This window comes from Lytechinus pictus, chromosome 3 (assembly GCF_037042905.1).
Source record: "Lytechinus pictus isolate F3 Inbred chromosome 3, Lp3.0, whole genome shotgun sequence".
NCBI lineage: Eukaryota > Metazoa > Echinodermata > Echinoidea > Temnopleuroida > Toxopneustidae > Lytechinus > Lytechinus pictus.
In genome coordinates this window covers 23700270-23714009 of record NC_087247.1, presented here as the reverse complement: position 1 = coordinate 23714009, position 13740 = coordinate 23700270, and positions in this window count along the sequence as shown.

Sequence of the window (13740 nt, the reverse complement as noted above, 5' to 3'; positions counted from 1 at the left end):
AAAGAAAAGTTATAATTAGAACATTGTTATATCAGTCATGGATGATAAATATTGAAAGGTTGTAAAATGAAGAAAGATTGACAGATATGGGGAGCATTTCATGAACAGTTGATATCAGTGATTATCACTAACAAAATTGCTCTCAGCCAATCAGATGCAAGGATTTACAGTAGTTTGTGAAAATCACTGACAGAAATATTCATGAACTGCTCCCTTTGATAGTATAGGTAGGTATGGAGAGAGAATGCAATGAGTGGATTAACTGGTAAACCTGTAGAAAGAGGGGGAATAAAGGGGAGGAGGGGATGGTAGTGGGAAAAGAAGCAGATTAAGGGAAATAAGGCATGGAAATGGAAATATTGTTTGCAAAATTGTAATATTTCTCATTTGCCCTTTGGAAGAGAAAAAGTGTCCCCCCCCCCCTCCTGGACACTGAATGAATAAAAGACTACAACGGAGGTTAACAGACTGATTCGTATAGTGAGGGGGGGGGGGGGTGATGGGGTAAGATAAAAAAGAGGGGATTCTGGACATTATCGATTTTGAGGTAAAAACATAGATAAATGCAGTGTGGGTAAAGTTGCTCCCAACTCGCTAGGAAAATCAATGCATTGTCATGGCTACACAAAGTATCATTAAAAGTGAAAATAAAGCACCTCCATTAAATTGTCAGGCAGCATATGTCATGATTTACCGGCTACTTCGACAAATTGGCTAAGTCTGATTTTTCACTTTTATGTGATTGGTGACATCACAAGGAACAACTTCCAACTTGGTGACAAATTTCTAATGGTCATCTTGACCATGCTAGGGGTCAAAATAAGGTCAATAGGGGTCAATTTTTTAAATTGCCCCGATTCTGTCAAATGACACATCAAATTGTTTGTCTTGTTATACTGAACAAAAAAGTGTACACAATCATATACTCTTGACCTCCCGTTAAAAAGTTATGACCGGAAATGTCAAAGGTCAACGAACTTTCGTTAAATGGCAAATTACACTGAAGGTGTTAAGTAAGCAAATTTTTCCGTGTTTTTATGCATGTGTGAACTTTTTCATTTTCGATTTTGATAATTCCATCGTCAGAAGTCCTTATCCAGGAGATATAAAAGGTCAAGACAAGGTCAGGGAAAGGTCAAAATGTCAACAAACTTTCAGTGGAAGCCAAAATATACGTCTAATAGCGGTTAGAAGTTTAGAAGTCTTATTTTTCGTGGGTTCTTTATTTTGAGTCTATATCTAAGAAGACATTTTATATATAAAGGGGTCAAACGTGCTTATTTAGGAATATAGATAAACAGAGATAGACATCGAATGCATTCAGTGTGGTATTGCGGGAATACCTTGAAAAGACTTGACAAACCCTTACGCCCTTAAAATTTTATCATCTTCAAGATGTGATAAGTGCAACCAGGGAGTTTTTTTATTTTATTTAGGAATTCAATTCAAGTTCAGTTCATTTTCAATTTACTCATCTTTGATATATAAAGAAGTATTTCCTTCATTTGCTTTGTACAGAATATCTTAATTAACAGAAATTATTGTAATGTATTGGGGTATAAGTATAATACTATGTTAACAGAATAAACACATCGATTGATCAGTGCTCCCAGCTCCTAAGAAAGATGTCTAACATTTCATTTGGATTATCTTGCAAATAAGATAATGAGGTTAAGATTGAGGATAATAAGTTGGGCTCCAATTGCTCCTCATTATTTCTAATGTATGACGGTTATATTATTTCTGACAAAGAAGCAACATCGTGCATGCATGCTCATTGTAGTCATGGATGTCCATTTGTTGATGTATATATTCTGACCATTACTCGATCTCTGGAGTCAAGAAGGACTACACATTTATGGTTCATGTGCTGTTCTAAGCTTATCATTGGATCATTGGGCCCTTTTGCATTTTGTAAAGTGAAAATTTATAAGGATTTCTTGCATACTTTTGGTCAATTATATTAATTTTTTAGTAAAAATGCAAGTCTTCACAATTTCTGGGGGCAGCTCCCCCCCCCCCTTTCCCGCTGCGGTATAGCCGTGGTTTACTTCAATTATATTCTTTCTAGTAACTTCCAGGTAATTCAGCAAGTAGGAAAAAAACAAGAACGACAAAATAACAAAAACAAAATCTGCATCTGGTATTAAGTTTAGTTTCACGTTGTATGCTCTGGAAAAATACACTTGATAAAATAGTACAAGCCGTGTTAATGTCAGCACATAATCAGGAATGTGTAATCCTTGGCTCCAGAGATCGAGTAATGGTCAGAACATATCACATCAGCATGATGGACACCCATGACTGACTACAATGAGCATGCTTGCACGATGTTGCCTCTGTCAGAAATAATAGTCACACATTAGAATTATAGCAATTTGAGTCCAACTTATCATATCATCCTCATTCCTTACCTCATTATCTTATTCGTAAGTTAATCCAAATAAGATGTTAGGCATCTTTCTTAGGAGCTGGGAGCACTGATCAATCGATGTGTGTGTAAACATAGTGCACATAATTATATACCCCAATACATTACAATACTCTCTGTTTATTAAAATATTATGTACAAAGCAAACGGATTAAATGTATCTTTACATATCAAAGACTAGTAAATTGAAAATGAATTGAACTTGAATTGAATTCCTAAATCAAGAAAATCAAGAAACTCGGGAAGAGCTGGTTGCACTATTATAACATCATGAAGATGATACGACTTTTAAGGGCATTAGGGTTTGTCAAGTCGTTTCAAAGTATTCCTGCAATACCATACCACACTGAATGTATTCGAAGTCTATCTCTGTTTATCTATTTTGTTCCTAAATAAGCATATTTGACCCCTTTGTATATAAAATATCTTCTTAGATATAGACTCAAAATAAAGAACCCACGAAAAATAAGACTTCTAACCGCTATTAAACGTGTATTTTGGTCTCCAATGAAAGTTTGTTGACCTTTTGACCTTTCCCTGACATTGTCTTGACCCTTTATATCTTCTGGATAAGGACTTCTGACGATGGACTTATCAAAATCGAAAATAAAAAAAGTACACACATGCAAAACACGGAAAAAATGAGCTTTCTTAACACCTTCAATGTAATTTGCCATTTAACGAAAGTTCGTTGACCTTTGACATTTCCGGTCATAAATTTTAAAAGGGAGGTCAAGAGAATATGATTGTGTACACTTTTTTGTTCAGTATAACAAGACAAACAATTTGATGTGTCATTTGACAGAATTGGTGCAATTTAAAAAATTGACCCCTATTGACCTTATTTTGACCCCTAACATGGTCAAGATGACCATTAGAAATTTGTCACCAAGTTGGAAGTTGTTCCTAGTGATGTCACCAATCACATAAAAGTGAAAAATCAGACTTAGCCAATTTGTCGAAGTAAATGACATATGCTGCCTGACTAAAAGGAGGGGTATGTCATGCTTGACAATGTCCAGTGACCCACTCTGTACTCCTGAAAACAAGACTATCGGTATTCATGTCATGCATTGTGTGATTTTGTCAAGAAGACCCCAGCTCAGATCAGGCTGCTGGTCATTTTGCGAGGGTTAGGGTATACCCCATCAATTCAAGAGGTCAGCAGCTATGGTATCTTGCATATTTTGAATGAATCTCTCGGCTGCTTGTCATTTTTTTTGGTGTATATTTATTGAGAAAATAAACCCTTTATAAAATAATTGTAGCTTTTCAGTAGTGCTATTTGTGTACTGGTAGAATGTGACTTGCCCTCCCTTTTTTCTATTCATAGTGATCTCCCTTTTTCTATCCTTTGATGTCCGTCCCCCCCCCCCCCCTCTTCTTCCTCTGTTGTGACTCCCCTATTTAAATGTGACCCCCCCCCCTCTTATTGCAGTAATGTGACATTTACTTATGCAACAATTGCTCTTCCCGTAATAGGGTTAGTGTTGCACAGGGCTTTTGGTTCTTCATAAAAGGGCGATTAGGTTTAGGTTTAAGGAAATTAAGGTTAGGATTTATATTTGGCTTCACAAGTGAATTTCCTATAAGAGCAATTGTTGCAGGAACAAATATCACATTACTGCAATAATGGATTTTTTTCTTTGCAAACCAAATATGACATTGCTCTTAAACCCCCAGCTCTTAGTTTTGTAGTGGGTACTTATTTGCAGGAATACAAATTTAGGCCGATGTGTGAAATTTCTTATTTTTCAGGTACTTTTGCGAGGCCAAGAAGAAACTTTGAATAATGCCTCGAGCTGTCACTGAATGTATTCTATATCAATTAAATCTATTTAGTCATGCAAATTGAGATCAAAAGAAACTAAGGATTACATTTTCATCATCAACCTTTTGTGTGGATTATACCTCTTTTTATACTGTAAAGGCTGAATATTCAAGTATGCATTTATTTTAAGAAGCAAGTTTGCTTTGGTTATCAACTTGCAAGTTTAGTGAAACATGAACACAGTGGTAATTGATTTTAGCTTATAGAGTACTTTAAAGAACAATGTCACATTTTGGTTTGCAGCGGGTTAGATCTAGATTTTTTTCGGGGGGGGGGTGAAATGTTGCAAAATGGACTGAAATTGATGGTAGAATCTTTCATTAAAAAAAAAAAAAAAAAAAAAATGATAGTTAATAATCCCATAGCAGCCATGCTGGGTTATCATCTTATTTTGAGATGAAGTATTTCCATATCTATCAAAATAAAAGTAAGCTTGTTTGTCCCCCCCCCCCTTCTTTTTTACCCATAATTCATATTCATAGTCAACTTGATAACAATGCATTTTGCAACATTCCATGTATAAATTAATCTAAAATATAGGGATACTTCATACTATATTAGTTTACAAAGGTGAACTTCATAAAATGAAAATAATTCGGTTGAATGGAATTTGATGGAATTTTTAAGACTCGTCATATAACACAAGAAAAAAAATACTACTTCAAGTTGGCAATGTGAAATTTATTTGTCAACGTTGGATAAAGTCAAGTTTTCAGATGTTTCTCACCTCAATTACAAGTTTTAGATCCGAGGACAATAGGAAGTTTGTTCCATTCTTTTGCTGCAGTGATTGTTGAATCAGATGCATTATTTTGAAGAAAAAAAACACAAAAAACATGCATTTCATGAAGTTCACCGGATGTATATTAAGGGGCTTTCACAGTTAGTTGTTCGATTGATTGCGTGTAATGCTACCTAATGCAAGATATACGGCAATGGTCTTACAGCCAATTGTAAAAACCCCTCTAAATGGTGATCACCTTCTTTGATCTTACGCAAAGAAGAACCGCAGAGAAGCGGCTGGGAGAAGAGAGGAAGAGAGAGAAAGAGAGAGTGAGAGAAAAGAGGGAGAGAGAGTGAGGTGGACAAAAAAAAGAGAGCGCGAGTGAAAAGGAAGTGTGTGAGGCGGGGTGTGCGGGTTAGGTGGGAGGGGGAGAGAGAAAAAAAAAAGAGGTGAAGGGAAATGGGGAGGGTTAATTGTCACAGACTAAAGTTGAATGGGATGATGAGATCGTTTGACAAGGGAAAATGGCAGAGCAATGGATGCTAATGACGTTGGATGTGATGGAAATTAAGTTAGCTGATGACAATGAGAATAGGTGAAAGATTACTGAAGTTTAAAATCCATATTGAACGAGAAAGTAGAGATGCAAGCAGGCGCTCAAGATAACCCGGATGTGAAAAGAAGTAGAGATGAGATTGACAAATAATTGTTCATTTTTTTGTATATAAACGATTAGTTTGATTTAGAAATTCAAGACACATAGTAATGAGGGAAAATATTTGCCATCAACACTTTTCTGAGAGAAAAGATCAACTTAGGGGGTGTTGCAAGAAAACATTTGCGATCAATTGCAAATATTCTGTTCCAACTTTACAACTGATAGATCAACGTTAGCTGTAGCAAATCAGATAAAACTTCTTGTTTCAAGGAGAAGATTAGCAATCAATTACTTATTTGCAATCAACTACAAGACATATGATTGATTTAGGGACAAAAATAGATTTGCAATTGATCGCAAGTTTCTTGCAACACCCCATTAGAGAGAAAGAGACAGAGTTGGAGAGGTGGAGGTGTCATGCAGTTGCATGGTATTGGTCGGGGAAAAACAAGTTTGGAAGGAAAGTGTTAAAATGTTGAATGCAAATTAACAGACAGAAGAAAGATAAATAGATGCATTGTTTGGTTAATGATGGGATATGACTTGAGAAATCGAGCAATAACGAAATGATAATGTATTGCATAGTTTGAATGAGAAAATGTAACAAAGTGAAGGGGGCGGGTGGGAAGAGATCATTTTGTATGAAACCGGTACGAGAATAAATAGAAGTAGCAAAAATGAGGTGTAACCATTGGCGGCGATCTCGTGCATGGGGGGGGGGGGCGCTCAATTTTCAAATTTTGTACAGGAGCCTATGAGAAGGGTCGGCTTAACTCACGAAATCGCCGCCTACGGATTTAAAACAAACTTTTAATGAATAATCGTCCATGCAAAATAGTGAATTCCAAAATTTCTATTCTAAATCCTATCTATCTGTCTGCCTATCTATCTATCTATTCAATTACTTATTCAGTTATTTATTAATCTATCCCTATATACATTCGTTCTTATCTGAAAGGTATATAACAGACACACTATAATCATGAGCTAAGCAATGTAGTAACAAACGAAACGGAAAAGAAAATCGCTACATAGTCACGTACAATTGTAAATAACAGAGAAAAAATCAGAGGTATGACAATAAAATGTTGCCATGTACAACTTGCCATCCAAAATAGAGATATATTTTCAAAACGTAGTGTAATAAGTATAAACTCGATCAAAATCATGCATCTTTCGCGAGATACAGCTAGGTGAATGTCCCCAAACTCTGGATTTAATGACAGGCATGACATGTCATGAGTTGTTGTGCAATCAGGGTGTATCAAACTGTCTCATTAATTTTTTGACAAAAAAGGTTTTGTTTTTCTTTAAATTTTGTGCGCGATGAAAACATGTAAAACGGAATTCCTTCTAAATTTTGTGGTCTAAGGTCACTCACTTATTTATTCATTCTTTTGATTACATGATGTTCTGTAAATAATTGCATAATATTTTGGAGAGGGCACTTTTGGACAGAAATGGACTTGACAAAAATGTATATCGCGTGAATTTTGTGGTTTTGGGGTTTTCAATCGCAATTCAGTAACTTATATTCTGACAGGCAAAAACAATTCAAAATGACTATTAATCATTCAAAATGTAAGACTCGAAGTCGAAAAGAGACAGTACTTGACCACATGGTCAATTTTGAGAAGTAAACGTATTTCAATCTTTTTTTTTCCTCTTTGCATGTTGCTGCAGCCCCGGGGGGGGGGGGGCACTCAGTATATAATACATAGTGGGTATGTGCCGCGGAGGGGACCCTCATTTTTACACTCAAATTTCCGTTCCAAGGCATATCATTTTTGTCTTTTTGAGATAAAGAACAAAAAAAGCCGCTCCAAAGCATAGCATTTTCTTCTTATCAAGAAAAAAAGAAGAAAGAAATCCGCTCCAAAGCTTCGCATATTTTCCGTTACGCCGTTCCGGTCGCAATTTTGGTGAAAAGCGGCCGCAGCTCCCTGTCCGACCATCGCCTCTGCGCTAGCGCGCCCGGCAGTCGTGCCGCCGGGCTAGCTGCATGCACGTTCCATAGGGTTGCATACACACTCGCACGCAGGCGACCCGTTCCAATGACCCCCGTTTTCACAAACATTTGTAGTTCCGAAGCCCGTTCCGAGGACCCTCCTTTTTACAATAAGCCCGCTCCAAGGCCCCCGTTTTTTGTCTCGCCGCGGCACACACCTCCTACTTTTTTGGTCGAGTGCCCCCCCCCCCCCGGGGCTGCAGCAGTGCCAAAAAGGTTACAATCCTATATTTCAGATTGCAGTACACACATTTCATTTTTACAGTTTTTTTTCATGATTACTGAGTGTAAAACTTTTTTTTTCACTGATACTGACTTGATTACTAATTCGGTGATACAAAACAAACCCATAAGCCGAAACAGTTTTAGGCATTTAGAACAGTTTAGAACTAAACAGTTCTAGCATTTCTTCATGAATATTCATTTGGTGGGCTGATGTCATATCCCCACTTGTTCTTTTGTATTTTATTATATGAAAATAGCTTTATTCAAAAATTTTCTCCCAAAAACTAAAACAATTGGATTGACAACTGATTAAGTGCATTAGTTGCTGCAACTTATTTCATCATAAAGGCGAAACATCATTTTACATATTCATGAAAAAAATGAAACATGATTTCATGTAATAACACAAGAAAAAGGAAAGTGGGGATGTGACATCATCAGCCCACCTCATGAATATTCATTAAGACATGCTTAGAACTGTTTCATCGAAACAATGCAAATATTTAAAAATTCAATAACTTCGTTATTTGTTATCCGATTTTGATGAAATGTTCAGCATTTTGCTTTGTGAATTTTAATCAATTTATTTATATTATGTTTCGGACTTGAAAAGAGTTCGGTCATCCAACAGCATAAATGAAATGAAAAAGGGGTAGGACCTACATAAAAGATAAAAAGGTTTAAACTATCTTTTAAAATGTCATACAATAATATATCGTTTAAAAGTTTAAACAACTCGTAGAGTGACGGGCTTAAAAGAGGCTTAACCAACGTGCTTAAATTTTAAACAGAGTTTTACAATTTATATTGGCTGGACGCGGAGGACCAACTTGCTACCCTTCACTATATGAGACCATATCGGCAAAATCGGGACACGTCCGCTCTCATACTCCTTCCCTTGGTGAAAGTGGGTCCTCTCAAATTGGAAATCGAACTGGCTGTCAATAATGACATCAGACCTCATCTCCAAGACATGCAAATGCAGAATCCAAGCAACATTCTCCTGTCCACCTGACCCGCTATCACCTCCTGACGAATGAAGCCGCATGGACTGTGATGTATAACTCAAGATGTGGTTCATCCAGTGGTTCATGATATTAAGCGGTAATTGTTGTTTGTCTTGAAGTCTTTGGTTGAATCCAGGTTAATTCTTGCGCTGATGGAAAAAATAAATAAAAAGAAAACGTGTGAAACAATCTTTTATACACGTACCATTTCTCTCTGGAATCATTCAACAAAAAAAAGTTGATCTCTATTGATGCACAGTGCTGAATACCCCCCCCCCCCCAAAAAAAAAAAGTTCCAGTAATTATTTCCAAATCCATAAAAAGAACACAATGATGACAATTTATAATATAGACAAAGAAAATGTAAATAAACAAAAACAAAGTTTCGTATCAACAGAGCATCAACAATTCAAACAGTGGTACTAGTAAAATAATGATTGGGACATACTTATGACAAATGTAAACATTGTTATTTATGTATTAAAATATGTTTCGTAGATTTGTGAAAGAATACTTCCTTTTCAACTTGCTAAACTCCAACCTTTTAAAAAGCCCTGGATCCAACGACTGCAGCAGTAAACTTATCTGTTTATTAGAGGAAGCCTAATTAATTCCCTAAAATAAATGGCAAGTAATTTCTCGAAGAATTCTTCGTTATGTTTCCAGAAAATATATTGCCTTGTCTTTTACTGGCGATGTGACCTTTTATGTTAAGCCTGTTAAAAGTGGTAAGCTCTGGCAAAGGTATACCATTCAGTTTATAGGAATATCAAAAATTTTAGCTTGAGCTTCGCGCACACATTGTTTGGTTAGATACTCATCTTGTTTATGATTACATTAAGTGCTCAAAATGCTCGATTGTTAGTTAAGAATAATGAAATATCTTATTTGTAAAAATAAAGCATTTAGATTTATCGGTTGATTTTTTTTACAATACATGTACTGTATAAGACCCTAGCTACACCAACGTAATGCTTGCAGACCAATCGAATACAAAGCATTATACCAACTGGATGTCAGATAAAAAATTCTCTTAAACAAAATGAGTATTAGACTAATTAACTTTTTGTAAGGCAAAATAATTCTTAGACCAAATTATCTTTCTCCTTTTCTTCCCCCTTCTCTTCTTCCCTTCTCTCCTCTCCCCTCTTTTTTCTTTCTCTATTTAGTGCCGCGTCGCCAAACCAGGACGACCCTCTGGGTCAAGTCCAACCCAGAGCAATGTGGATTTGAATCAAAAGAGAAAAATCCAACAAACATAATGATGAAAGTTTCATAAAAATCGGAAGTAAAATAAGTTATGCCATTTTAAAGTTTCGCTTATTTCACAAAATTATAAAGTCCCTCACTCATGTCTTTTGTTTTGTATTGTTTGAATTTCACAATATTTCAATTTTTACAAATTTAATAATAAGGACCAACTTGACTGAACCATAACATATTAAAACAATGGTAATTCCACATAATTTATTCAGGGAAAAGTGAAACTTCTTTCACATTACCATGAGAAAATTAGAATATTTCATATTTCATGTAATAAAATACAAAAGAAATAGTGAGTGGGTGACGTCATCAGTCCCCTCATTTGCATACAAACCTGGGGAGTGTTATCATCAACAATTTCGTCTGACATTCTGACAACTTTCCTTGATTCTGATTGGCTAAAAAAACCTCAGTTCTATGGTACCTGTCGGATAAAACAGGACTTGATAAGTTCTTTCATGAAACGCCCCCAGGATGTGTATATAACGTTTTTGTAAAATAAGCGGAACTTAAAAATGACATAACTTTTTTTATTTCGCATCCAATTTTGATGAAATTTCAAGTGTTGTGCTTGTTGGATTTTTTTTTTTTCAATTTTGGACTTGTCCTTTAACTTATGGGCATTTTCACGGTCGGTAACTGACGTTACACGGCACAATTTTACACACTTTTCATTGTGTGTATGATTATCTCTAAAACAGTTTGCTTTTAAGCAAACTCTCATTTTAGAGATAATCATGCACACAATGAAGTGTGTAAAATTGTGCCGTGTAACGTCAGTTACCGTGAATGCCCTTATGATGGAGCCAGAGTAGTTTGATGGGGAGGTAGTGGGAGCAGACGACCGCAAGGTCGTTTTATGTTATTTTATTTTTTGCCTTCCCCAAATTGAATAGCGTTGGACATGAAATAAAGTGAGACCTCTCTTTTGCATCGAGGTAAAAAGAATGGAGAGACAACGATATGCAAATAGCTTCAAATTTCTAAAGAAGTACAAAAGGATACACATGCAGGTGCACTGAAAGCCTTTGGTGGCGACCTATGATACCACCAGATTGGCATGTAAAAACTAAAGTGATTTGTGTTGAAAATAGATAACTGGGATATATTCATTTTTATTTGAGCACAAAAACATATATATTGAACACATTGCGAAATATAAATCAAAGACTTATTGCGTCCTGAAATTGGGCGAAATATTGAATGATAACAGTTTAAAAATGTAATAAAACCTAATGATTGACAGTTTTATCAACAAAATCCCCTCTCTCACAAGCATTCGTGTTTAATCATTGGTACACGGCTTCTCTTTTAAGTATGATTGGTTTACGGAGAAATATCCCTCATTCTAATTGTATTCTCCTGATACCCTGATGCAATTGCTGTGACATTTTGTCATATAGCTTCATTTTCAAGCTAATATCCCAGTTTCACAATGAAAACCTGTCTGTAACTTATTAAGTCCACTTTCGTGTCCAGCACAAAAAATGGATTTAAATAAACAAAGAAATCTCCAATAAGTTTAATGATGAAAATTCATTGATGTGAATTTAAAAATGTAACGTACAAACTATTTTTATCATTTTTTTTAAAGAATTTAATAAATTGAGCTTGAACCTACCCATATGACCATGAGACTATTAGTATATGCAAGTGCCAACATTGAATATGTCCACTATAAGCCAAATAACCGACCTTATTTCAGCACATAGGGCAATGGAATCCAGATGGTGGCATAGAGCCCACGCCCCCTCCCCCACAAAAATAGAATATGCCCCCAAATTACAATTTTCGCGTTTTGTAGAACATGAAAACAATCACCAAGATAAGAAAGATTATAAATGAATGATGCACGTTGATCATTTGTTTACAATGACGTTTAAAAATTGAGTGTTCATGTGTTATATAGACTCAACACAGTTAATGTAGTCACAGTTCTGAACTGTATATTACATTATTATTATTATTATTCCACTTACCTGGTTATCAAATTAATCTTTGGAATCATTTTCAGAAGTACATATCAATTTCTCTTTCTCATACGCAGTGACATCAGAAAAAGAAGATCTGTCGGAAGAATTACCGCCTTTACCGATGGTTCAAAACCTCGTGGCGCCGTGGTCGGACATTATTTCCTTCTCTAAGCATTGAGCATAATGCTGCATTCGAACTGTTGTTGCCTTCGTCATGGCCTGCATTCCTGTCGGAAAAGGTCATTTTACTCCTGCCTGTGTTATCAGCCTTTCGAAATTTCCCGCCTTTTGTTCACTCGGGTTTTTTCTTCGCCCCAGTGCATATATCTTGGTGCATATCACCAAGGATCTATTATTGGACAGGTGGACATTCGGCATTTTCAAAGAATTCATTGTTATTTCCTCCGTCAATATCGTTTCAAGAAGACTCCAGACCTGTTTGTTTCTCTTTAGTTTCATCGGGAAGTTTTCTTCCACAGATTGTTCAATGTTATTATACATGCGCATAAATCACTGAAATCATATAGACAATCGAGGTGCAGTTGAGGTATACTGTCCGGTTATTATATAGTTTCAGTCTTCAAAAAAAAATGGTGAGGGTAGGCCCGGCTACATACACGTAAGTAATATGACGGAGACTAGCTTCATTTGCATAATTTACATGAAAAGCTTATGAACAAACCCAAAAATGTTTCTTGAGGGAATTACTCAACCTTACGTAATTAAACACAGTTATCCAGTGGTGTACAGATGGGGGAGGGCTTGGGGACGCTTGCCCCCCCCCAAAAAAAAAAAAAAAAAAAATGGATAGAGAGAAGGATGAAAGATGACATTTTCTGAATATTATGTCAATATCTATCACAAAATTTAATATTTTTAATAAAAAAATAATCTTTGCTCTATCAGCTCTCACGCTTGCAACTTATATATAGATTTTGCCTCACACGCCATATCTACCCCCTCAATTTTTTGGCTCATTACGCCACTGTATTGTTGTTTGCTATGTACAGATAATATGACACTGAGGATAAAGGAAATTTTGCTGTTCAAAATCTTATGTTCGAATTCGTTATTTTTTTTAATGTGTGATACTACAATATCATGGTATCGAATACTGTTTTAGTTGTAATAGGTCCATGGGTTTAGCTAACACTAAGAAAATATCAGAATTTAGACAAGAAAAACAAATCTTTGACATAAAACGCCATTTTCATAAATTTTGAGCAGAAGTTATTATATCTGTAATAGATTAATTGACTTTTGAGTACAGCATCACCACGGGATATTTTATTACCAAACAGATGTAAACGGTAAACTATTATAAAGCGATATGATTGAACACTGATTGTCATTTACTCCTTCTTCAAGCATTGCACTTCCCATGCATGGCCGTCACCGGGGGTGGGGGGGGGGGGGTTGTGGAGGGTTCGAACTCATCCCCCTCCAGACCACTTTTTTTTTGGGGGGGGTTTGGGGGATCGTCGCCGAGTGGGAGGAGGGTATGTCTTTTATAGAGAAGCACCAGCAGCACTGCCTGACATCGGAATTTGTAATTTTTGTCTTTCTCCCCCAAAATCACCCCTTAAAAAAAAAAGCTGGTGACGGCACTGCCATGCCCCC